The sequence below is a fragment of the Cyanistes caeruleus genome, chromosome 17 (assembly GCF_971803275.1).
Source record: "Cyanistes caeruleus chromosome 17, bCyaCae1.hap1.1, whole genome shotgun sequence".
Taxonomy (NCBI): Eukaryota; Metazoa; Chordata; class Aves; order Passeriformes; family Paridae; genus Cyanistes; species Cyanistes caeruleus.
Window position 1 is genome coordinate 16494155 of NC_141717.1, and position 26147 is coordinate 16520301.

The following is a 26147-nucleotide window of genomic DNA, read 5'->3' on the forward strand; positions in this document are numbered from 1 at the left end:
CATCAGACCTGGAATCTCAGTGACCTTTGGGATATCACAAGGAGCTGGAAGGGATGGCTCAGGCTGCTCCTGACCCTTCCCCAGCCTCCCCAGATTTGCCTCTCAATCCTTCCCCCAAGCTGGCATTCCCTCAGCTGGTGTTCCAGTCTCACAGCCTCCTCAAGACCTTGCAGTAAAACTTCACACGTCATTTATCACGAGATGTATTAATGGTACAAACAATCTCTTAGCTTCCTTTTATCTCAGCAGGCCTGCCATGTGCTTTGCCCATGACTATTAGCAGCACAGATGACAGTTTAGGCAGTGAATGGATGTTTTCTAGTTTATTTTCCTTACCCCACTGTATTAGTGGGGGTTCTACCACCAGCCTAACGTGAGAGTAGAAGAGACAGTTTATAGCATGCAGGGGGTTAAAGTCCTGTGTGTCATTATGCACAGACCAAGATTTCTGTCTCCCAGTCCAGTTGGTGCTTCTTAAGTGTCATAAATCTGTCTTCCTGCCGCTGGAGCCAGCAAGAAATCACATCCCACTGTGTCAGTCTCCAGTTGGTCTCTTGTTCTGATTTAAGCAAAACCATGCAACTGGTGTTACTGTATGGGAATGCAAACGTTAACGCCTCATCTGTGATGCTGCTGGTGGTTCTGCAATCATTAATCTAATGAAACTGGTAATAACTCTTGGGGATGTGGTTCTGGGTGAAACCTCAACTCAACTAGAGACATGCTGTGCAGCCTGTCCATTCAGGCAGTGATTTGTCATCTGCAGGATGGAGGCACCTGGAATGAGATGACTCCTGGAAAAACTCGATGCTGCTTCTTGGTGGGGAGCAGACTGGAAAAGGTTTCTTGATGGAGCTGTGCATGCAGCATTGCACCAGCAGCCCCAGGGCAGGGATGGGCAGTTCTCTTAGCGAGAGAACCTACAAAGCCTGAAGTGCCCTTGTCAAACTTGACTGGGCACCTTGGAGCCAGGTGTGTCAGCACCTTTCCTGCAGTGTGAGATGTTCCTCCAGGTGGTTTCACTGTCAGAGGCCAAGGGAAAATGCTCATTCTCATTCTCACTCTCGGTGGGGAGCTGAGAAAGAGCAGCCAGCAGAGTGGCAGGAGGTTTCTGCTGCCAGGAAAGGGGCTTGCAGGAATTTGCCCCCTTTCCAAGTGAGCCTTGGAAAGGTTTACTCCTGTCTGGGGGTGATGCACCCTGGTGTCCCTGGCTGCACCTTCCCACTGCTCGGCCAGGCGTGTTCCCCACACCAGGGGTATCTGAGTGCAGTGGGGGCCAGCAAGGGCCCGAGCTGCTGATGCAGAACCCCAGGGACACAGAGCCACAGCCGTGCTCTGTTAAACAACACACCATTTTGTTGTCTTTATGGCTGGAGGCTTTCATGAGAACATGCAGTTTTTGTCTGCACTCCAGCAAGAGGAAGAAGGATACTTATAATGTGGTGCTGGAGAAATTGGCTGAGAATCAGAGCTCTGTGCCAGCCCCCTTTGCTCTCCCAGAATCTGCAGCAGAGATGCCTGGGAGTGTTTCTTAACCGTTCTTTTTGCCACAAAAAAAAAAAAAAAGGAAAAAAAAAAAGCTGCTAAGTCAAAACCTAAACAGTTTGCAAACTAAAGTTGATTTTGATGAACCTTCAGATTTTCAAGTGTTTGGGGGAGAAGTTCCATTGTTGACAGAACACCTTCTCTTATCTGTGCTGGTGAACAGGCTGGAAAATGAGTCAGAATGTGAAGGCCTAGCATGTAAAAAACCCTAAAACTATTAGGGCTGAATTCTGGGAAGGCTACATTTCCAAAGATGCCAAATAATTTACTGAGAGATCATAAGATGTTGGTCTTTCATCCACATAGGAAGAGCATTTTATATTTTAAAATCTCTTCAGGGGAAGAGAACCATTCCTGGCTTCTCTGTAATCAGGGGTTCCTTCCAGACAGGCCCCAAGAGGTGTTCACGTGAGCCAGGCAGGCTCTGAGAAGGGACCAGGAGCTGATTTGAGGCTGGCAGCCCTTGGTGCCCAGAGGTCCCACTCCCCAGCACACCCTGGCCATGAGCCTTGCCCAGGGACACCTTCCCAGGCAGCCACTGTGGATGTGGAGAGACTCTTAATGTGCAGAGATCCCTCGCTCTGTGCTTGCCCTGTCCTCGCTGGCACGGGGTGAGGGATGCTGCCAGCTCTGGGAGCTCCCCAGGAGATCTGTTTTAGCTGCTGTCTCCTCAGAGGCCTCCCAGGATGATGCTGGTTATCCCGCTGGTTTTATGCACTTCCGAGGGGGCAGAGGGAGGAAAGTTTATGGCTGCATTTATGAGGAGCTTGAGATTATCTGCATACGCTAGAAAAATCACAGAGGCTATATAAAAAAGGGAAAGTGCCATCCCTCTGCAAGCAGAGTGAATTGGTATTAGCCTGCAGTCAAAGAGGATCTTAAATTATTGTTGTCTTTTTGTATTGCTGTACAGTAGTTTAAAGATAAAAGCCATCTGGGAAGAGTTGAGATAAGTTGTGGGGGGAGCCAGCTGAGCTCAGAGCTCAGACACTGACTGCAGCGTGCTGGAATGAGCCCCCTCCCTGCGAGGCTTTGTGCTTCACTTCCCTGGGCCCAGGACCATAAAGCTGGAGCAGCCAGGGGGGCAGGGTGAATCCTACCTGGGTGCTTCAGCCTCTTCCCCACAGCTGCCTCTGCAGATCCTGCAGGCTGCACCTGCCTGTTGCAGACACCTGCTCATGAAACAGCTCTGGCTATAAATTCACTTGCTGTCCTTGGTGTGTATTCTCACTGCTCTTTTCCCCAAAACAGAAGCTGCAAGCCCTGAGCTGGCTTGTCCCCATGTCCCTGTTGCCTGTGACACTTTCTCCATCATTGGCACAGATATTTGTTCCTTCTCTCTCAGTGCTGAGGCATGTGGCTGGGCATGTGGTGAGTCTCTCTGGCTGTCCTCAGCCACTGGGGACACAGCTTAGGTCTCACCCAAGAGAGGAAGGGGGCTGCAGGGGCCCACCCCAGCTGACTGGGGGGATGTGGGTGAGGCCTTTGCCTGGCCCAGTGCTGACTGCAGTAAGGCTGACAGAGGCCCTCAAATCAGCTGGCCCTTGCCTGCGTTGGTAATTTAAACATGGGTTTATTAGAAATAATTAATTTAGCCTGCAGCAGAATGACGCAGGGAGAGCAGCAGGAGCTGGCACGTGGAGGGAAGGGGAGATGGTGGCACCTGTGCTGAGGGGCCAGGAGTACCAGTCTCATTGGAGCCCTGCTCTCCTCTCACCTGCTGCTGTCACCCATGGCTCAGTCCCACAGGATGGTCTGGGAGCATTGCATACACGTGGCATTTTGGGCCTTTCCTGGGAGAAGGAGGTTTCTGGCAGCTTTACCCCTCGCAGGGAACACGTTGGGCCCCACGAATGCCGGAGCGGTTCCGCACAGCCGGGGGTGACGGCAGCCTGCAGAGAGCGGCAGGCAGGGACAGGACACTGCTGAAGTCGCCCTGCTGGGGCTGTTGTGAAGGCAGCAGTGGAACACCCAGGGCTCCTCTGCCAGGGGCAGAGCCTGGGTGACAGCAGTGCTGGCTGCTGAGCCCCTCGCAGCTGGGGCAGTGGGGGCACGGGGAGCACAGATGGGGCTGAGCGCTCAGTTGTGCTGGCAGCCCCGAGCACTCTGCTTTCCAGAGCTGTCCAGGAGGGACACCCGCCAGGAGCAGCCCAAGCAAGGTGCTGGGGTGATGGTGGGCACAGTGGGCACGCTGTGTGCTGCCTGTGGGGCTGAGGGCTGGTAATCAGCCCTCCTGGCAAGCATTGAGGCATTGCTGTAATCTAGTCTGCACGAGATAAAAGCTCAACGAGCTTTGTGGAGTCAGACAAGGATAAGCACTGACAAAGTCTGGAATGTTTCTTCAAATGATAATGGCTCTCCTTAATAAAATGCCAAACACAACAGTGGGCAGGGCTGAAAGCAGTGGCAGCAGAGGCTTCATGGCCATCCTGAGCACGGCCACCCCAGCCTGGGAGCCAGCCACAGGCTGGCTGATGGCAGGGGCTTGTAGCTGGCCATAACATTGATCTGGCAGCCTGGAGGCTTGCCCAGCTCCACCTCAGCCAGCAGCACACAGTGCCTCCAACACTTCACCAGAGCCCACTCCTACCTTCCAGTAGCTGGGAGCAGCAGCCCACTCCACGGGCAGTGCCAGGACTGACCCTGCTGCTGCCATGAAATGGACAGTGCTGGGAGGGACTTCTGACCTGTGCCAGCCTTGCTGGGACTGAGCCACTGCCTGGGCACCAGCGGGGCTGGACTCAGCTCAAATCCAACAGGACAGACACAGAGCAAGGCAGTCTGAGAAACTATTGCTGATTCCCCAGCGGCCTCAAAATCTGTCTTTGTGTGGTGCTGCTTTTTGAATTGCTACATTCACACAGCAGCTTGAGGGGAGTGATAAGGCTCATGAATATGAAATTTTTCTCAGATGAGGGAAGGGGGTTTGCTGGGACCTGGGGTGCTTTCCTGAAGTGCTTCTATCCTGCCTTTCTTTGACTACCATGTGCTCCAAGAAGTGATGTCTGAAGCAGCCCCTGGTGCTCACACCCACCCTATCTCCTGGAGCCAGCACAGCACTGGACCAGGGGCCCAGGGAAGGGCATGTGGGAGCTCTGTGAGGATAACAAGACATTACCTGTGCCTGTGTACAGACACCCGGTCTTCCAGCAGCCACTGTGGGACTGGGATGCAGCCCAGAAACAGGCTCATTCAGTGCAGCACACGCTGTCCCCACCGGCAGCACAGCCCAGCATTGTGCTGTTTGCCCAGTGCAAATGGTTTTCCAGTTTCTTGGCTTTGAGCACTCCTCTCTCTGCTAATCTGCCTGCCAGTTCCAAGCTAAACTTCCCCTTGCTCCTTGCAGCAATCTGCATGCAGCCAGAGCCCACGGCTCAGAACGGACATGCCAGAGCCCTGGTGCTCCTGGGGCTCCGTGTGCCCCCAGCCACAGCCCGTGGCAGCATAACTTGGTGTGTCCTGGGAGCCCCCACCAGTGCTGGCCTGGTTTAGTTCTGCCCAGGTCCTCTGATGGCCTCAGGGCTCAGTGTCAAGAGCCCCCAGTGCCATGGGGCTCAGCGCCCCAGTCCCTGGAGCCCTTTAGTGCCACGGTGCCCGCCAGTCCCGAGCTGTGGGGACAGCCACCAGCGTTGGGCCCCGGCTCAGCAGGGGTGCTTGTTGCACTGGTGCTGTCCCCAGCCGCTGCTCCAGCCTGCTCTGCACACCTTCACTGCTTATTGATCGCTCTAAAAATCTTTAAAGATTGACTTCTGGGAACAAATATGACATCTTTATGGAGAGCCAGAACAAGCTGCTTTAGCATTCGAGTGGCTGCTTTGCTGCACGGAGACATCTGTTTGCACCAGGACGCGCAGAGCAAATGATCTGTCAGCGTTCAGGGGCGCGTCCTGTGAGCAGCTGCTCCCCTTGATGGCAGGTACAGGTAACCTTGCCATCCGTGCAGCTGCACAAGCTGCACTCCTCACACTTGTTACTACACCGAGTTCCTGGCATGTGCTGTGAAACCAGCCAGTGTTTTCACACTGTGTTCAACCTCCAGTGTAAAGCCAGGTAGGGCATGGCCTTCCAGAAGCTTGGAGGGAGCAGCTGGCAGCAGCTGAATACATCCCAGTCCTTTGGATTAATTTCTTTTCCACAGCTAGAGAGAGCTTTTCTTGTGGCCATGATGGCAGAGCACACCTGGGAGCAGGGGACACTGGCTCCCCAGGGGTACAGGCACCATGGTGCGGGACAGCAGAGTCTCCACGGTTATTCTGCTGCAAGAGGATAAGCTGCTGCAAAGAAATAACTCTCCTGGAGCAAATCCCAGCCTGTGGCAGGGCAGCAGACTGTGTGAATGAAGGCACCTTTACCCAGGGCAGTGAATCATCATTAGAAATCATTCAATGATTTATGTCAGGAAGAGCAAGTCACATATTGGGTCATCCTTCTCATCTCACTAGCCAGCATTTGTGCATTCCCTCTGGGATATTTGCCAGGGATCTCTGATCCATCTCATGCCATGGGATTTTCCTCCTTTCCCTAGGATGGCAATTCCCTGATTAACATGGTTTTCTTCCAGAAAACTTTCTCCAGTATTCAATCTGTGTTTTCCTTATGTTAATTTCTTGCCTTTACAGCACCTGATTAATAACTCTGCTTATGCCACTAGAATATTTGCAGGCCGTTGCCACTGATGCAGGGACACAATAGAAGAGACATGTCTGTAGATCTAATTGCTTAATGAAGGGATGAAGAACATTCTCTGTTCCCCTAGGTTCTGTATGACCAGCAAATGTTTCTGTGGTCTGACTGTGTCACAGTTGATTATCCCCTGGGCTGGCTTTGGCTTTCTGGTCACTCTGGTGTCTCCTTCTGCAGGCTCCTTGTCCCAGGGAATGCTGCTTCCACAATGCAATCCAAAAACAGGACAGGGTTTCTGTATGGTTCTTTACCAACTTGCAAATTACAGTAACAACACCCAGGGAAGATGCCCAGTGAGTGCCTGGGGATCCGGGTTCCGTGGCCCCACTGTCCAGATGTGCGTGCATTTGGCACTCCTCACCTGTCATGGATCCATCAGTTCTCTCTCTGTTTCCCCAGCTCTGGCTGTTGTTTTTGCTCCCTGGCACGTGGCAGTTCCTCCTCTACAGACACGTAATGCTGCACATCCCCAAGCAGGAGCTGAAATGTGCAGTTTTCCTGTGGTACTGCTGAAACCAAATGCCCTGTGCAGCCCAGAGTGCCAGCTGGGCAGTGCTGGCTCCTGAGCCTGGAGGTCAGTGTGGCTCCCTGCTGCTGCCCAGGCATCTCCTCCATGGAGCAGCTTGCAGGAGCTCAGTTCCCCTCCTTGGCTGAGACTTCGGCAGCCTCAAAGTAAAAAGAATCTCCAAAAGGTCTTCTGACCTCCTGCAAGGTTCCCCAGCCTTATTGAGTGGAGGGAAAGGATACATTAATGTTTAGCTTCATTTCTGTTTATCAAAGAGAAAAAAGCTTTTGTCAAGCATCAAAGCATGGGGATTCAGGACACAAAGCAACTGCTTTGCTGTGGGCTCCTGAGGAACCTGAGGAAGAAAAACACTTGTTCAAAATTCCCCACTAAACTGGTGAATCTGAAAACCCTAGTTTGTTAAAAGAAGAGGATCAAGAAATTCCCTGTCTGCTGTAAGCATCTCTGGAGCCTGGAGCTCCATCCAGGTCTGAAGTCCTGGGCAACAAGGATGCTGGCACTGCACCCTGTGGGGATTTGGGACTCCAGGCTGGGCTGAGGCTGGAGCTGGAGCCAGAGCCAGCTGTGCACAGAGCCCTCAGACAGACCAGAAAACCCCAAACAGGCTGAAGCAGCTGCAAGGGAAATGTAAAATAAACATGTGGCCTGAAGTCCAGATGCAGTTTATTTTAAAACCTAATAACTCCAGATAATTGATAGTGGAGTGCAGTATTTTCCATGCGTTGGATTACGAGCGTCTGTCGCTCACCAGAAGCTGTAACCTTGAGCTATGAGACATTATTGGCAGTATTTAACACAAATCTGTTTTCCATCATTGTCAAATCCCACTTCAATATGCACCACAGGAAGAAAGCCGAATTCTAAATTGATTTCTTTAACGGGAAGTGTTCTTCAGGAGATACCAACCTGTGTGGAGATGCATTAATAGGATTACAATGGAACCTTTTTATTTTGCTTTATTTTTAATGGAGATTTCCTATCCTGACACACCTGCGAGATGCTGCTTGGCCATGGACATGACGAGTCAAAGGCAAGGCAAGGCAGCGTACCATGAGGAGGATGTCTGTCTCTGGAGATGCAGCTCCTGAACCTGGGACTGCTACGTGTGGCTCTGCCAAGCCGTGGCTGCAGGGAGCAGCCTGGAAACAGCAGCATTCACCAAAAGCTACAGGAGAGCTCACCAGGTACAGCTGACTGGGATAAGGGGCTGCATCCTGCTGGCATCTGACAGCTCCCAGGACATCCCTCCTTCTCCTGACCCAGCAGCCTTTGGGAGGGCCTGGAGAAGCATCTGGAGAGAAGCAGGACAAAAGGGAGCCCAGAGTCAGTGTGGAGCTGGATGTGGAAGCCAGGGGCTCGGCACAGGCTGTGCTCAGCCTGTCCCAGTGCAGGCGCAGTGCCCGGGCTGCCGGTGGCCAGGGCAGTGGAACCGGCAGCACTGGCCACCATCCTCACAGGCACCGGCTGATCAGTCTGGGGATTGCTGGTGCCAAGCAGCAGGAGGAAGGTTTGCCTTCTCCAGGAGAGTGGGAGTTGTGTAAGTGACAAGGTAATTACCTTACTTCAGCATAAGCTGATTGGCAGCGAGCTAATTGACTAGTAAGAGCCCCATGAACTGCTCTCACTTCCTTCTGCTGACTTTGCTTGAGCTGAGGCTTGTCTGGGAGTCCCAAGCCTGGGCAGTTGAAAGCTCGCAGCTCTTCAGGGCTCTGTTCAGTGGGATGAGGAGCTCCCCTGCCCCTGCAGGGCTGCTGCTCGTGCCACAGCCCTTGAGCAGCAGGTTCACCTGGTGGCTGCTGATTCAGACATAGCTGGGCGTGTAGCAGTGTCACATTTAAATGTCTGTGTCAGAGTTGTGGGCTACTGCAAGGTTGTTTTCAAGTCTGACTGGCAAAGCTGAACCTTTCCTTGTGATATGCTGAGGATTTATGTCTGTAAATATTGAGGGGATGTGTAGGAGGTGTGACGAGTGCCGGCCATGCAGGGCAGAAGGTTTGCTCCTCGCAGCTTCCCTGCAGGGCTGGGTGCTGCTGCCCGGCTGAGGGTCTCAGTGAGCAGCAGGCTCTGTGCACCCGGGGGCTGGCATGCAGGGGCTGCACTGAAGGATGCTGTTCAGGCAGGGAAGAGCCACCAACCATTTGACAAACAAGGCTTTATAGATTTACAGGAGCACATTACATGTTTCCAAAGGCAGTATGGTATGTTCTGGAGCTAATTTGAAGGACGGTTTTGGATTCAGAGACAATGCCGCTCTGGCATACCCTGACAGTAAGTGATGCTGTTGCCGTGACAACTCACCAAATCTTCTCTTCCACTCTCAAAACCCACCTGGGTCTCCAGCTGCCCTGGGAGTGCACAGGGCTAGTGCTGCACATCCTCTCTCTGGGCAGCTGCCTTTGGCTTTGGACAGCAAGACTCGTCCCGCTGGTGCCGTGGCTCCAGCCCGTCAGGCACTTGCGCTGCTTTGCTGCAGCTGCCCCACTTCTCCTCTGCTGCCTGTGCAGCACTGGGCCCTTGGTAGGTATAAACAAGCTGCCACTGTGATGGATAAGAAAATCACAGCGTCAGTTAGAGTGGATTATAGCTTTTTTCTCCCCTGACAGGAAGGAGATGTCTCTCCATACAAGCCTGAGGTTGCTCAGGGCAGCTGCCACCTTCATCCGTCACTGCTGCTCCCCAAGCACTCCTCAGCCAGAGATGCATTTGGTCGGAAATGCATTCACGTGGGCTGAGGCTTTTGAGGTGATCAGTGCTGAAGGAGACCGTGCTGCCCAGAGCTCTGTCCCGGGCAGGAAGGTTGTTCTGCTGCCTCCAAAGAAGCATGGCACATCCCTTCAAGCTGCAAAAGGCACGACAAATATGGAGAGTCTGGAAAAGCCCCAGGTGACAGTGGAAAAGTGACCTGGCCCTGGCCAGCGCGTGTGCCCAGACCGGCTGCAGCCCTGTCCCTGCTCTGGAGCCCGTGCAGCTGGGATGCAGTGTGGGCACCTGCCCATGGACAGCAGTGATAGATTCAGGCTGAGCATCACCAGCTGGAGCCAGAGGAGCTGGGTGTGCCTTAAAGCGAGGTGTTTGTGACCGGTCAGATAACACAGAAACGTCTAATGGGATTATTTGTGATTGGAGAGTGTCGGGTGTGCTTCGGCTTTGTCCTGTGCTCAGCACAGCCTTGAAAGGCAGAGCTGCCAAGTGTCCTGTGTGACAGAGCCCCTCAAGGGCCAGGGGGTCACACAGGAGCAGCAGCTGAGACTAGGCTGGGTTGTTGTTCCTGGCAATGTGAAGAGGTTTCCCCAGGAGGTTGGTGCCCTCCCGGCAGAAGCTGTGCAGGGACAGCAGCACACAGCCGTGCCACAGACATCCCACAGGGTGGGAGCTCTCCGGAGGGCACAGGTCCTGCAGCATTCGCTGCGAGTGCATGGGAGTGCATCCATCGCCTGTCAGGCAGCATTGATCCTGCTCTGGCGTACCTGAGCCAGCCGCGGCCCCGAGCAGGTGCCAGGGAGACATTCCGGTTAACAGGTGCAATTAGGGCTGTGACACAGTGGCAGGAAAGGAGCTCGGCAGCGGTGATCAATGTCCTCACACCTCTGTGTGCCGCAGCTGGGCTGCACGGATGTCTCTGCTGCATGATGGGCTAGCCCCAGCCCTGCTTACCTCCAACACCTGTTTGCTGGAAACTTTCAGGAAATTTTCAAGTGCAGAGGAGAAACATCTCCTCAAGGAAGGTCTGTGGAGATGCAGCGCTTGCTGTTGGAACCAGACCTGTCGATGTTTTCCCTGGCAGCCAGGAGGCAGGGCAGGCAGGACCTGGTGTGCCACAGCGGCTGCCTGGGGCAGGACAGGGCACAGCCTGGTGGCACAGGGCACCACTGTCAGCTGGAACCGAGCCACTCGTGTTACAGAACTGTTTTCTGCTGAGGCTGTGCCCATTTTCCTTCCATGTAACCTGGGGCTTCTTCAGCTCCTTCCCAGCCGTGCTCTCGCAGTGCCGCTGGCCCAGTGTCTCTGCAGGTCGTGCTCGTGGTCCCAGTGCCAGGACCCTGCTACTGGTGAGTGCCAGAGATTTCATTGTCTGTTTGCTAATGGAGATGGGCATTAACATGATTATTTTGCATAGTGATTGATGACATGTGTAGCGAGATCACCATGTGAGGAATCAGAAGTGAAAAGGTTTAGGGAAGTGGGATACTTGGGGGTTGAGACAGGGTGTTTGTCAGTGCTTTGTGGCCAGGAACCCACCCAGTGTGGGGAACTTGCTTCCAGTGCTGCCCTGGATGGGGGTTGTGACTGCCCTGAGCAGCCAGTGCAGTTTGGGGGTGCCAGCCTGCTGATGGCAGGTGCCCAGCGTGCCGGCTGGCATCCGCCACAGGCAGTGGCAGGCGGAAGCTTTCCCTCCCACGATACCATACGGGAAGGCTTCTGTCACCGTGCCACTGCAGAGAGAGGAATTTAAAAGTGTGACAAGGCAGGTTCCTCTGAACTGCCTCCAAATACCCGCCTAAGAATAGCATCTCCCTCCAGAAGGGTGGCTGGCTCCAGGCTCTCGTCTCCCCGCGCTCCCAGCACTCCATCCCTCCTCCTGTCAATGTGCAGGCTGTGACCAGCTGCCAGGATCGATGTGTGAGGGGCAGGGTGGGATTTAGGAGTCACACAGACAGCACGGATCTTCTGCAACGTAAATCTGCACTCTACCTGCACAAAAGCAGAAGTCCTGGATTTTTTCCCCAGCTCTTTCCCCTGTTAATAGCAGGCCCTCTGCTCTGCCTGTGATGTCTAAGCACAGCAGCTTTACCAGGTGATAAACCTGGCTCAGTGAAGGCAGACTTTGTGTCAAACACAGTAACATTCCCCAAGCACAGCCCCAGCAGCGTGCAGCCCAATGCCAGCTCAAGGGGTTAGGCAGCAGAGCCCCCGTGTCCTGCCAGGTGAGATACAGAAAATGTGGTGTATGTGGCATGGGAGAAGGGAAGCTGGCAGTGGCTTCCTCCCTGCTTGCCTTCCACTGAAGACATTTACCTTTGAAGCAACATGCTGGAAGGTTTACTTGCTGATTAAAGCCCGGGATTAATATGCAGATGAAAACATGAATCGGCCTAGATGAGGCTTCCTGGGCAGTAGTGGAAGTCAAGGACTTAATCTAGCCTGATCTTGGACATGGTTTAAATTTCTCAAAACAAGAGCACATAACCTGCTGCAAAGGTTTCATTTCAATAAACCTTCCTGTCAGCAAGCTCCAGCAGCCTCTGTTTGCCTTCACAGCGATGCTCAGCAGAGGTGAAGTACCTGGTGTTGGTCCCTGCACCCCGTGCTGCTCCAGCAGCCCCCAGCTGCTGCTAGGACAGATCCTGGCATCCCTCCATGCCCCTGGGCTGTGCTGCCTCACTCCAGCACCTGGCCGAGCCTGTTCCTCTGAAATGCAGTGCTCTGAGCCTTCAGCCAGCTCCAGCCGAGCCACTGGTGGTGGCTGGACCCTCTCCCAGGTGATGAGCAAATGAGCTTACTGCTGCTGTTCAGAGATCTTGAGACCTCTCTTCTGTCCACCTTCTATTGCTTGTGGGAAAGACCCATTTCATCCTCTGCCTGCACCTTTGCAGGGCCCCCATAGTTGTCCATGGGACAAGGGCAGTTCCAGCTGTTCTGGAGTTCCAAACCTCACCCCTTCAAGTTGCAGTATTTATTCATAAGAAACTATGAATAAATAGATGTCATCTCTGTGACAGGTTCGGGAATTTCTTCTGCCAAATCCTGCACGCATCCCTTTGATACAGAGGCCAAAGCTCTGGAAGTGCTAGCTAAGCCCCAAGTTTTGATCAGATTTGCAGAAGCTCAGATTGCCTTGTGAGTCTCCAAATCCAAAGAGAATTCACGGGCTGCAAAGCCGATGAAGTGCCCAGCCTGAGGGTACTTGGGGCAGAGCAGAGGTGATAATGTGTTTGGTGGCCACAGTTCACAGGAGCGGCTCATGGCCATGGTGGGGCAGAGAGCGGGGCCGCTCCTCTCCACCCCTGGCTCAGAAGGTTCCTTGGGCTGGCTTCAGTGGGGCATGGTCCTGCAGGATGAGGGCAGGCAGAGAGGGAATGTCTCTGGACAGAAGAGCAGCTGACTTGATTAGTGAGCACTTAATTAGTCTCTGTGTTAAAGCCTCCATCCGCAGCAGCTGTACAAGGAGCTGTGAGGACAGGAAACATTCTTCAGCAAGAACAAGCAGCGAGACTCCGGGTTCCCAGACTTTCTCTCCAGAGCTGGAAAGCCTTCACACCAGGAGCACCAGCCAAGAACTGCTGGCAATGCCAGGCAGCCAAGCACAGCCCTTGCTGCTCCATCCTTGTGCATAAATTACCTCCGGGCTCTGAGCTAAACAAAGGGCCCTGAAATAATTTTGCATTTTAATAAAGTCAGCATTCGTGCCACTGTTGTCCTTACAGAAAGAGAATTTGCATTTCCTTCTGCCAGCTCGCCCCACACAGCCCGCTGGCACTGAGGCCTGTGCTCCCACCAAGGACAACGTTAGATATTGTTTCTTAATCACTGTGACACTAGAAAAAGGGTAGAGCTGCCCAAAGCCCCAGACTAAAGAGCACATCAATATCTGCAGAGCCCTCCAGTGTGCAAGGGTGCTTTTCAGCAGCGCCCTCCAAAACTCTTGTGCCGGTGGCTGTGCATCTCCTTGTGTCCCCGTGGATTCCTCTGGCAGCAGCCTGTGGGCAGGTTCATACCCCGTGGGTCTGAGAGCTGGGGAGGAAGAGCTGCTGCTTGCACTGCTGGTCTGTATTCTTGTCAAATCTGGAGAGAAACAAACTGCAGTTTCTCCCTCCCAAGGGGAAGGGATCCCCTGGGCTTAGAGTCTTCCACCAGCTGTGCCTCCAGCAGGCAGCACACAGTGAGCAGATGAGCAGCATCAGAATTCTGTGCAGGTGCTGATGGGTGCTGGACAGGTGCTTCCCCAGGCAGGCAGAGCAGAACCATGTCTTCTTTCTCTTTGATGGGCCTGTCACCCCTCTGATTTCTCTTCTCACCCCCCTGTGCTGGACACACAGGCGAGGGGAGCTCGTCTGGCCTGGAGCACACTGCCAAAGCATCAGCGTGTGTCCTGCTGCAGGGACAGAGGCACCTGCCTGCCCCAGGGTTTATTCCTCGTTCTGTGAGGGTCCCGGGCCCACAGGGCTCTGTCCCGCTTGGTTGCTATGGGCTGGGCAAACCTCTGGCTGCAGCTGTCCCTGTGCATCCCTGCAGGGCCCTCTGTGGGTCTCTGTCCCACCTCTTACCTCCATCCCACTCCCCTCTGCTGGCAGCCGCACCAAACCCTGCTGAGGGGGATAGCTGCAATCACAGTTTTCAGCATGTTCAATTACTGCCAGTTAATGATGATTAATTTACAATTAAGGGCCTCTAAAGGGTAGTGTGTCTGTTAAATAAATATTGATCTTTCATTTGTGGCCACAGATATATTGCCCCAGTTATGGGAAGCACTGCAGCAGCAGAGCCGGGCTCTCCCAGAGAGGCGCTCCCCGCAGAACCCGAGCTCACAGGATTGTTGGGACACTGGGGACTGCCCAGTGCAGGGGACTGGGCTTTGCCTCATCCCAGGAGCCTGGGCTTTCAGGGCTGGACAAGGATCATGATATCTGGGGAGTTTCAGTGCTGGCTGGAAGTGCTCAGTCGTGTTGGTCCTGTTCCCGTTTGCAGAAGGGGTGTGGGAATGGGGATGCTGGAGCTGGTGCTTCCCTTTTGGGTGAGCCTTGATTTGCCTTGTAAAGTAAAAAGATTGTCCAAAGGCTCCACCAGTGGCCTGACAACAAACTCCTTACTGAATATATGTGTTTTCCAGCCCCATTTCAGCCATGCTCTGGAATCTATCTCTGGCCAGCGTGGTTGTGCCGCTGCCCACACATGCACCCACACTCTGGGCTACCTGGCTTCTATCTGTCTAAGCCCACTCTCCAAGTGGTATTTTTCTAAAAATCTCTTACCAATTACTTGTTAGCCATACAGCTCTCAGCTTTTTCCAAGGCATTGACCCCAAGTAAACAAAGGCCATTTCAACCAATTGTCAGATCCATCCAGTCCTCAATGCTGGATTGCATGCTGACTGCTGGAGCTCAGCAGGGATTTCTGCAGGAGTGTAGCACTCTTCTTTCTCACCTCTGATTCTTTTCCACGTGCAGATGAGGTGGAAACGCCTTCCCACCCTGCCTCCAGACATATCCCAGGCAGTCCCTGTGTGTGCCCTGCTCCTTTTTCCTAGCACATTTCCAGTCATTGTCCCCTGTCTCCCTTCCCCTCTGCATTCCTTGGAAGCAGCTCACCAGGGGAACACTCTCTGGCTTTCTCTTTTATTTGAGGCATGTATTTGGAACAGTGCTTTTGTTCCAAATGAACACGTTGATTCATTCAGAAGTGCAGTTTCTGTTTTTGAATCAGCAGAGCTGTTTATGCTCATAGTGTCCATAAAACTGTTATTTTAGTTCTGACACTGATGCTTATGAATAAAATTTAGATCTCATTCAGAAGAACATTAGCTGTAGCTGTTTGGCTTCTTGTTAAAGCATTAATTTTTATTGAGACCACATTGCCAAGCAGCTCCTTCTGCATCTTGCAGCAACCAAGTACCTCGAAGTGGAGAGTTGGGTAGGACCAGATTGCAGCATGTGTCCCCCAGACCCTCACCTCCAGCTGCAGTGATGATGATGATGGTGGTGGGAGCCTCCCAGTTCCCCCAGGTGAGCAGGGGCACCACACTGAGGGGAGATGCTGGGGTCTGCCAGAGGTGTCAGGAGCTGACCCAGCAGTGCTTGCTCGTGCTGGGTGGATGTTTGGTTTCTGGTGCCAATTAGCTCTCCTGTGTATTTATTGCACCTTTTTGCTCAGAGCAAGCTGTTAAATGTCAGAAACACTTTAGCATTTTAGCAGAAAGATAATTTTTAATAGATTCCACCTACAAAAAGGAGCTGACTGGCAGAATATTAAACTCAGGGAGATTTATTTTTACTCCGTGCCTCCAAACAGCTTGAGATAACCATTTTTGCATGGCTCCTTGCTGATTAATGCTGCTGTCTCTTGCCTGTCCTCCTCACTTGATGCTGTGGCAGCTGTGGTCTCTCACATCCCATTAACCTTGTCTGCAGAAGGGATACCTGGCCAAAGCAAGAATTAGCCCTTGTAATTAGGAATGTAAACATCTCACTGCCTGCTAACATCCACACATCCTTCCCTGCCTGCTCCTGGTGCTTGTTAGGGCAGGATACCCCCAGACAGGCTATTCCTATCATCAGCTTCCCACATACCAGCTTTCAATAATTTCTAGTTGAAGAGGTATATAAAGCCCAAATCAAACCCAAAGTAGCTTTGGTTCTTCAGGGACTAAGGTGGGTGTTCTGTCAGTGCTGGTTTTGCTCTTGAAAAATGCACTGGCAAGGTTTGCTGGGACTGTGGTGAGTCTTTCCTCTTCCTTAGCAGAGCTGATGGATGCCTGGGATTTGTGGCTGGCACTGGCCAAGCCATCGTGTTTTTAGTGATGGTGATGTTTGTACCTGGGCACTGCAGCTGGTGGCACAGCCCCAGGCCAGCCCCAAGTGCTTCCACAGCAGCACTGCCTGAGGTGTTGCAGGGATGTCACCTGTCACCTCTGCCTGTGGCCCAGGTTTGATTTTTGGGTGAAGCTGTGTCAGTCTGTTCTCAGTATGAGCAGTGACTCCCTAGTGCTGGATGGAGCAATTGAGTCATTGCTCATAATACAGCAGCTTCTGAAAATTCAGGTGACTTTATTTGTTTCTCGGTGATATAACGAGCTGTTTTGAGTGATGTTAGATTTAATGGCTAAATCGATGTGTGTATTTAGTGTTAGCCTTTATTTTAGCACTAAGTGACATGAGATAAGCAGACTTAGTGTTAATTGGTTTGTGTTTAGCATTTACACTAATCAGACTGTGCAGTGCTGCCCAGAGCTCTTCAACACTAGTAATTCTGTTTATCCAAACCAGGAATTGTTTACTCTATTGACTAAAGTGGCATCGGGCTGTTTTTTCAGTCTCTTGGATGTTACACTACATGTGTGAATTAACAGAGATCCCTGGCTAACACTGAGCAGTGCCACACACAGTGTGTGGGGAAAGGTGGCTGAGCAAACCTGCTGAGACAGAACACAGCAGGGCCCCTGTTCAGGCAGCAGGGCCAGCAGCAGCAGCAGGGCCAGCAGCAGGGCCAGCAGCAGCAGCAGCAGCAGGACCAGCAGCAGCAGCAGCAGCAGGGCCAGCAGCAGCAGCAGCAGCAGGGCCAGCAGCAGCAGGGCCAGCAGCAGCAGGGCCAGCAGCAGCAGCAGCAGCAGCAGGGCCAGCAGCAGCAGGGCCAGCAGCAGCAGGGCCAGCAGCAGCAGGGCCAGCAGCAGCAGCAGCAGCAGGACCAGCAGCAGCAGCAGCAGGACCAGCAGCAGCAGCAGCAGGACCAGCAGCAGCAGCAGCAGGGCCAGCAGCAGCAGCAGCAGGGCCAGCAGCAGCAGCAGCAGGGCCAGCAGCAGCAGCAGCAGGGCCAGCAGCAGCAGCAGCAGGGCCAGCAGCAGCAGGGCCAGCAGCAGCAGCAGCAGGGCCAGCAGCAGCAGCAGGGCCCTCTGTGGCTGCCGTGCTCCTGCCCTCATTGCAAGCAGTGCAGGAGGCAAGAAGAGCCTGTGCTCCCTGTCCCAGGCCTCTGTCAGATGGAGCTGCCATCGCCCCATTCCTGCATGGAGCCACTGCTGAGCTCTTGGCAGCAGGAGCACAACACTCTTCCCCTGAGGCACACACTGAAGGGGTGTGATATGGGGCTGAGGTGCTGGGGCTGTGCTGCCCAGAGGGGAACTCGCAGGTCTGCGGGGCAGTGTGGATGTGCCAGGACCCTCCTCCATGGTTGTGGCAGGGCTGCCTGGCCTGGGCTCACATCCATCTTGTACTGATGGGAGCAGGTGCCTGGGCAAGAGCCCACCAGAGCATCCCAGGTGCCAACAACAGCACACTCTGGCCAGCCAGCAACAGGCAGCATTGCTGCCTTCAAAATGGCTTGAAAATTGCCTCACCATTGCTCTGTTCCCATCACCTGGCTGGTTCTATTAGAGTTGGTTTTGGATCATTTAATTTTGATCCAAACATTCACTTCCCAGCTGAGCTCTTGGAGAGCTCTGGCTCCCTGGGCTGCTGCTGAGCCCCTGGAAGTGGAACTGCCTGTAGGATGTGCTGATGGGCCCTGCTGCTGCTGGGAGCTGCCTCCTGAGCCATCCCTGGTCCTTCCCTGTGCAGTCCCGGTGCTCCCTTTGCTCCTGGGCCCCTGACTCTTGCAGGGGTAGGTACAATTCACCTGTGAGAACCCGTGGGGTGCTTCCCCAACAGGGGTGATCTGGGTGAGAGAGCTCAGACATGCCACAGGCTGCTCTCTGCTGTGCTGGGAGGCACAGCAAGATGAATTCCCTTTAATTTTGCAAAGTGCCATTTTACCGGTTTCTGCCAACCAACCCCAAACTGGGCTGCAGTGCCTCTCCAGTGCCAACCCTGGGGATAGTGGAGAGAACCTGCAGTCATTATCTGGAGCTGCAGCAGCATCCTGACAGTCCCTGGGATGGATGTTAAATCACAGTGTGAGGGCAAGCAGAGGGGTATCACTGGGGCTCAGGGAGGAAGCTCTGCAGTACCGTTTGCACTGACTGTGTGATCCGAGTCAGAATGAGAATCATAAATCTTGATTATTCTCTGTCTCAGCTGATTTGAACCAAATGCCTTGGACAGGGATGTAGTTCACATCTCGCTGAAAACTGCAAAAAAACTGATTAAATGTACAAACTGATATCAATAGCACTCTATCTCTGTTAATGCCCGAACTGTCAGAGTTTGGGGAGAGGATTCTGTGTGGGCAGGCTCTGTCCCAGCCCAGAGAAGCTTCCTGAGGTGTTTCAGGGTGGCTTTCTCCCCACTGTTATTTATTTTGGTGCTTCGTTCCCGCAATTCTGGGTGTTATTATGATGCCGTCAATTACAGATGGCATCTCTGATTCTGATTGCACTTTGCTTACAATTAAGCATCCTATAGAAAAATGGAAATGCTGGGTCATTAACATAGTGTAATAATAAGGTAAACCATTCAATTATGGAGGAAAAACCACTTTGAATAATAAGGATATTGTATGCCTAAAAGACTTTCAGATGCCGATGTATTACCATTCTTGCATACATAATAAATGAACTTAAACCCCAAAATAATCAACAGAAACAAATAATAAATAGCTGTGCCCTCAGCAGCAGCCTGACTGGCATCACTCCCTCCAGGGGCAGAGGAGCAGCTATGGGGTGGGAATGGGTGAATCTTGGATCTGTGTAGTCCTTGGCAGTTGTTTTGGGAGATGCCTTGGCCGCTGCAGGACTTGTCTGATGCGGGGAACGATGTGGTTCCCACCTGGATGGGGAGGAGGCAGAGAAGGGGCTGGGACACTGCTGTGCCCTGCTGCTGCAATAGCAAGGGGAGCACTGGGATTCTGCCCAGGGCATCTGCTGGGCTCCAGAGGCTGGATGCAAGCACTGGTCCACTGTAGATTAATCCAGTGGGATATTGTGCTTTGGACAGTCGAGAGGCTGATGCAGTTGGGGAGATCTCACCACTCAGTGTCTCTGTGGGGAATTTTGAGCTGGCTTTGCTACTTCCAGCAACTGCTGAGAGCCAATCACCTCCCCACTTGCCTCTTCAGCTGCTCTGCCTGCAGCACTGATGGTCTGCATGGATCCATCTCACTGACAACTAGAAAAGGAACAGGTACCTGCAGGTGTGAAGGTCACCTGAGGAGGGTCACGCTCCTGGCCACCACCTCTGACCAGCCTGGGGCTCCTCTGGCAGCCCTGAAGGTGGTTTTGGGTCCAGCCTTTCTGTGCTGGTCCCTCTGGCAGGAGGGCAGGAGTCCCTCTCCCATCCCAGGCTGCCGGTGGTGCTGGAGCTCAGCACAGGATGTGAGGAATTACTGCTCTTCTCAGCCTATTTGGCAGTATCGCTGCTCCATAACAATTCCCAGCCTTTTAGCTGTTGATGGCTTACCTATTACTCTGGCATTGTGTTAGGATAACATCCAGATACATCTGAAGAATGGAATTTATTTACTCTTTTCCCTGAAAAGCTTTTAGCATGATACAGCCCTGGTGCTTTCACTTAGGCAGCCATTATTGCCAGGGTGTTTTTCCTGATAGAATTAAATTTTCCAGAGGATGAAAAAGGACTCCTCAGGATATGCAGCTCCAAACCACTATATTTTAATATTTTATTTCCCTGGCTTTCTTTGGGAAGGGCCCATCCCATCTTTGGGAAACTGGCATGGTTTGAACCACCCGATTGAGTCTGATCAGTGTTAGGTGTCAGCTGCACACTGCACACAGAGCTTTCCACATCCTACTGGCTGTTCCAGGAGCAGCAGCCTGCGATACCAACAGCATCTATTATTGACAGTCTTGAAACTTCCACAGGCATCACTTAGCAACCATCAAGGCTGAGCTGGGTGGGAGCACTCCTGGGTGGGAGCACTCCTGGGTGGTGTGTGTGCTCTGCTGGGGCAGGAGGAGCACAGCTGCGTGTTGGTATTGAACTCCCAGATTGGGAATCCCGAGGTGTGCGATGGCTGCTGCCAGCAAGGTGCACTGGACTGCAGTGCTCTCTTCAGAGAGGTTTCTGTCCTGCAGAGATTGCATGTGCATTGGCATTTCATGTAGCTCTGCCCCACAGCTGAGCACTGGCATGGGGCAGGCAAAAAACAGCGGGAAGAGTGAACTGGCACCGAGGGGGCTTGAACTCCTGTGCTGAAGGGAAATCTGGACTGGGAGCAGACTGCCTTGACTTGAACATCCTCAGCAGGAGGAGGCAGGACTCACCCCTGCCTGCCTTGCCTGTGAGTCCTCATTCCAGTGCTGTGTGAGAAGCTCAGGCTAGGGCTGCTTTGCTGTAACTGTGACTAATACAGTAATTAAATCTGGTAGACGACACTAAGAGATTCCCAGTGAATGGGATCATGGCTCTTCTGTAAAGAATGCTAGTGAGACTTTGTCAAAATAATTTTGACAGCAGAGGGGATAGAAATACACATTTCCAGCCTTTTTCACAACTGGTTCCATGACTGACTGCTGACCAACAATAAATTTTGCACTGAAATTGGAGAGATTGGGCCAAGTTTATCCCTGGTCAGTGTCACACTGAATACACATCTCCATCCACAGAGCTGAGGTACCTTCACACAGCCAAAGCCAAGCGGTGCTAAGGACTGTTTGTGACACCCGAGGAGGTGTGTGCTGACACAGATGTGCCAGGAGCTCCCCAGGTGAAGGAGCCAGCATGGTGAGGAGGGTGGTGGGGAAGGGCAGTCCCCATCAGGAAGCACATCAAGCACTTCCTCATCAGAAACCCCTCAGCACTAACCTGAGCCTACTCAGTTTATGTGAGAGCCGTGCACTGACAGGCAAGGGATTTTGGCACAAGGCAGCAGCCATGTCCCAGAGGAGATCCACTTGAGGAAAGAACAGAAGAAAGCAAGATTTAGCATTAGGATCATAATTTCAGATTACATTGTGCGAGTATCAACAGTCTATACTAAAGAGAGCCTTGGGGAACACAATGCTGCAGCAGCTCTCCCAGCTAGCCTGATCAGCGAGGGTTGGTTTTAATTGCAGCTGAATGGATCTAACCTTGTGATGTCTGTTCACAAAGCATTGCCAGATTAATATAGGTTCCATAGTTGCTTCTGCTAAAAGACTTTAATGGATCAGCTTAGTACTCTGCTCCATGATTATAGCAGTCCTACCCACCTATCATGCCTGAGCCAGATGGTCCCAGTGAAATCAGAGCATATTTATATTTTTGTCTGCTACTCAGCCACCTGCCCACTGATTTTGTTGCATAGTGGTAGGAGGAGAGGAAACTTCCTGGATGCAATTTGCCCCCCACCCCTTTCCCTAGCCCTGGTATTTGCCCCATCTCCTGGAAGATCCCGCAGGAGCCACAGGAAGGCTGTCTCCTCAGGGTGCCAAGGAGGCTTGCCCGGCCGTCTGGAGGCTCCTGGACAGCAGCGTGGCTCTGACTCCTGGCACAGAGACAGCTGCTTCCCAGGCTGCTGGGGGATGTTTCCAGTTCTATCGGTGATGAGAGTCATTAAGAAGGTACAAGTACTAAAGAGATCTTGAGCGATGCCTATAAAACCTTTGAATCCTTGACAGAATCAATAGCAGGTTCTCAGGAGTAACTTCTTATCCAGGCCAACTTAAGCACATGCCAATGAGCCGTTAAAGATTTTGCATTTTGTGGAGACACAGAAGCCCTTTCATTGTGGCTGCTGGACTCTAGACTAAGCGATATTGTGAAAAATCATATTGGAAACAGACTGTGCTCCAAAGGCATTTTCCTCAGTGTCTGGAGGTGTGGCTGGATCTCTGCTCCCGAGCCGCATCTCCCGCCCGGGCGGGGAGCCCGCTGCTCTGCGGATCGCTGCCAGGAGCCGAGCCCCGCGCTCGGCTGCCGGGACAGAGCTGGGAGGGAGCAGGGGAGCTGTGCCCCAGAGATGGGGGGCTCAGCCGGACAGAGCTGGGAGGGAGCAGGGGAGCTGTGCCCCAGAGATGGGGGGCTCAGCCGGACAGAGATGGGAGGGAGCAGGGGAGCTGTGCCCCAGAGATGGGGGGCTCAGCCGGACAGAGCTGGGAGGGAGCAGGGGAGCTGTGCCCCAGAGATGGGGGGCTCAGCCGGACAGAGATGGGAGGGAGCAGGGGACCTGTGCCCCAGAGATGGGGGGCTCAGCCGGACAGAGATGGGGAGCACAGGGAGGGAGCAGGGGAGCTGTGCCCCAGAGATGGGGGGCTGAGCCGGACAGAGATGGGAGGGAGCAGGGGAGCTGTGCCCCAGAGATGGGGGGCTCAGCCGGACACTGCCCCTGCCTCCTCTCGGGTACCTGTGCCATTGACACGGTTCCCAATTCGGCATCTCGGTTGCCGTGGCAACTCCGGGCTGCCATTCTGTGATGGGATCAGCTCTCGGTTAGTCACCAGGCGGTACACCTGCGTTGCTATGGCAACGGGCGCCGCGCTCATCCGGCCGATGTTGCGGTGCTGCGGACAGACGGAGGGACGGCTCCAAGCAGCGCTGGGAGGAGGGCTGGCCCTGCTGAGGGGCACTGAGGCACTCCCAAGCCCCAGCTGCCTCCTGTTCCCTGGCTGTGTTGGGATCCGGGGCTGCCCCCACTCCAGCTGCAGCGTCCTGGGCTCCCGCATCCTGCACGGCCTGGGGGATGCTGGCAAGAAACTCAGCAGGGATGTGTCCTTGCAATCCCAAACTGCCCCTCAAGTGTGTTCTGCGTGGACAGTGAATGGCTTTGGAAACTCTGGGAAGAGGCAAAGCTCCTTGTCTTGGAGAGGGAAACCAATGGTACAGGCAGCCATTAATTTGGGCTTATAAGCCCTGCAAAAAGCAGAACACAAGTCACACGCAGAGGGGGGTGCTTCACCCTCATCTCCTAGCCATCATTCCAGATTCCTAATCATTAAACTCTTCCAGTGAGTTTCCTGGGGATGGTTTGTTTTCCTTTGGCCCCCAGTCTGAACTGGCACCCGCTTTTTTGAAAGAGCTTTATAATTTGCTTTTAGTGTTTTTTAACAGACATATGTGAGCTGTTTGAATTAGAGCAATGTGAATCTATTAGGCAGCGACAGATGCAAGTTTTGTGTCTCTTATTAGAAGGGATTGGCTTCTGAGGTTTAGTGATGTGCAAAGGATTGGACTTTGGAGAGATTAAAATTATTTTCAGCGTTAAGCACAATATTTCTGAGCTAATGCACTCACTCTTGAATATAGATTCACAGACCAAAAAGATTATAAAACATTAAACCTATGTAAATTCAGCTGTAAATTTATGTTTGAACAAATTCAACAAGAGATTTGACTCAGGGGCTTATAGCAAATGGGTTCTGCTTTTAATGCGTACTGTGGGCTCAGTTGCAATGCCGCTCTCCCCTTGAAAGTCCCACGCCTGCTGAATTACTGGCAGGTCACAGCTGACAGCTCAAGCAATTATACTGGAATGTGTTAATAATAAAAAGGAAAAGGATTCATGTTTGTCTTTGCAGAAGACAAAAGCAGCTGTTTGCTCCACCCCAAGGAGCAGTAGAGAGGAGCTCTGTGGGCAGGTGACACTTGCAGCACCTGGCCATTTCCTCTTTCCATGGCAGCCGTGCCAATCCTTGTCCTCCTCTGTGATTCCCCAAACCCTAGGAGTTGCTATGAACTTTTTTCTGTTGTTGAGAACATGAAAATACAGTTAACAAAGACGCCTTTTGAGTGGGATTGCAGGAAACCTGCAACATCGTGAACAAGCTGCCTACACAGAGATAAATGACAGCTGTGACTGAAGGAATAAACAAGATAATCTGGATTTAAATAAACCACAAGGGGATTTTGGCAACATGCAAATTCACAAATTTATAAAATGTATCCTTTGAAAATAAAGAGCTTGTTTGAAGCCAGCAGTTAAGAACAATTACTCCAGCACATTTTCCCAATGACAGCTTAGAGCTGGCCTCTGCTCCTAGCCAGGGCAGGCGGGAGCCAGCTGTCCTGTCCACACACAGTGGCTGGGGCCTGCCATGCACAGAGCAGAAACCTGAAGGAGTGACAGCAGCCAGCCCCTGTGCAGCTCAGGGGTGCTGGGGGTGCACAGAGCAATCTCTGTGCCTCTGGGCACAGCACTGGGGAATGAACAGGAAAGAAGAGAAACATCAAAAGCCCCAGCAAGTACTCAATAATATATATTGTGTCATCTGCTTGGAGGACGAGGTAATTCCTGTGTCCAAGGCCAGCAATGACAGTTCAGTTTTCACATTGTACTGTGTAGTGATGCTGCACCAACAAGCACAAGGGGATGATGCCCCTCCCGTCAGGGAGCAGGGGGTTTGTTCATGCCTGTGTCAGCGGAGCTCCTGCCACGGGATTGTTGTCATTGCTCCCCTTTTTCAGGTGAGCAGTGACGGAGAGGGAAAAGGTGCAGGTGGGGATTCAGCGGTGGCAGAGCCAGGAGTAGACGTGTCCCATTGCAACCCTTCTCCCCCTGCAGTGCCCTGTGGAGGCTCGAGAGGTGCGGTCACCACGCAGCCGTGCATCTTCAGCAACCAGACTGGCCTCAAAGGGACACAAACACTGCAGGGAAGGCCAAGGTGTGCTCAGAGGGAGCAAAGCCTTAGCCCCACGCTGCAAACAGCTCTGCATCTGCCACTGCAGGAGAGCGGAGCGGAGCGTTGCTCTGCCTGCACACACAGAGCTGGTTAGAATTCCGTCGGCACACACGCAATTAGGGCACAGCACATGGCAGCAGCTCTGTGAAGGTTAACTGCTCTGAGGAGCATTCCTGCCGTGCCAGAGGCTCGGTTGCTCCAGCTTTAACACCCTTGTTATTCCCAGCAGCAGGAGCCGGCTGTGCTGTGTGCCACGCAGTTTGGCAGCAGTTATCACACGCCACCGGCCGCACGCAGGGCACCTGACCCTCGGGCTGCAGGCTCAAGCTTTCTTCACCTGAGCAGTGTAGCTCAGTGCCTGCCCCAGCAGGGCAGCACGTGGGGAGGGACTCAAACACAGGAGAGTTTGGGGTAAAGCCTTTCTGTATGTTTGTCCCAGAGCCACAGTCGTTCCAGGCTCTGCAGGGCCAAGGTGTCTTGAGGACACACTATCGCTTCCAGCTTTTCCTAAATGCCAAACTATCACACTGCTTAAACCTGTACAGCAAAATCTGAGTCTGCTTCTCCTCCTCTATTCCTTGATCAGGGCTTCCCCATTTTCTCTCCTCAGGGCCAGCCCATCCATCCATTTGTCTTTATTGTGCATGGAGTTGAACACAGTCCTTAAATGTGGCAACATTTCCAGATTATTAGCTCTGCAATTTCTTGGCTCCTGTTTATTGTGGTAACATCATCTGAAGGGGAAGTTGTAATTAACATGTTTGTTCACGCTTCTTTTATAAATCCCCAGTGTGTTTGTTCTATACAAACCAAACCAAATGGGGATGCCCCCTGGGGCATGGGGAACAGACACCATGGTGGCTCTTGCTGCAGGTGGGTCGATCCCATCCTCCCCTAGCAGCTGATAGCATGGGCTGTGAGAGTGGGCATGGAGCAGCACTGCTGCTGGCAGCCCCTCCCAATCCTCCACCACTGCAGTACAGCAGTGGGCACCCAAGGGCTCACCTCTGATCATACTGTGGGTCTTGCTGTGATGTGCATAGCCAGAAAATCTGCTTCCTTCCCACAGGGCTGTTAAATTCAGGTACTGGATTCCCCAGGGAAGCTGGTCTGTAATTCTGCAGCATCTGCAGTCCCCAAGTGCTCCTATCCCTCTTAATTTGTTCAGGGTTTTCTTAAAGGAATAAATACCTCAGG

General features: G+C 52.9%; 1 protein-coding gene and 1 long non-coding RNA gene across 3 annotated transcripts in view; one reads left to right on the forward strand and one right to left on the reverse strand.

Moving 5' to 3' along the window:
- The window catches only part of HS3ST4 (heparan sulfate-glucosamine 3-sulfotransferase 4), a 55089-nt gene that overhangs the window by 23742 nt on the left and 5200 nt on the right, over positions 1-26147 (forward strand). The window lies entirely within an intron of this gene.
- On the reverse strand, positions 15718-24292 carry LOC147650097 (uncharacterized). Of its 2 annotated transcripts, none has more exons than XR_015277293.1 (4): positions 22679-24292; positions 21160-21247; positions 18408-18527; positions 15718-15888 (listed from the first exon to the last, which is right to left on the reverse strand). It is a non-coding gene; the product is annotated as an uncharacterized LOC147650097 (long non-coding RNA). The 2 variants fall into 2 exon arrangements; XR_015277294.1 differs by lacking the exon at positions 22679-24292 and adding an exon at positions 22119-22669.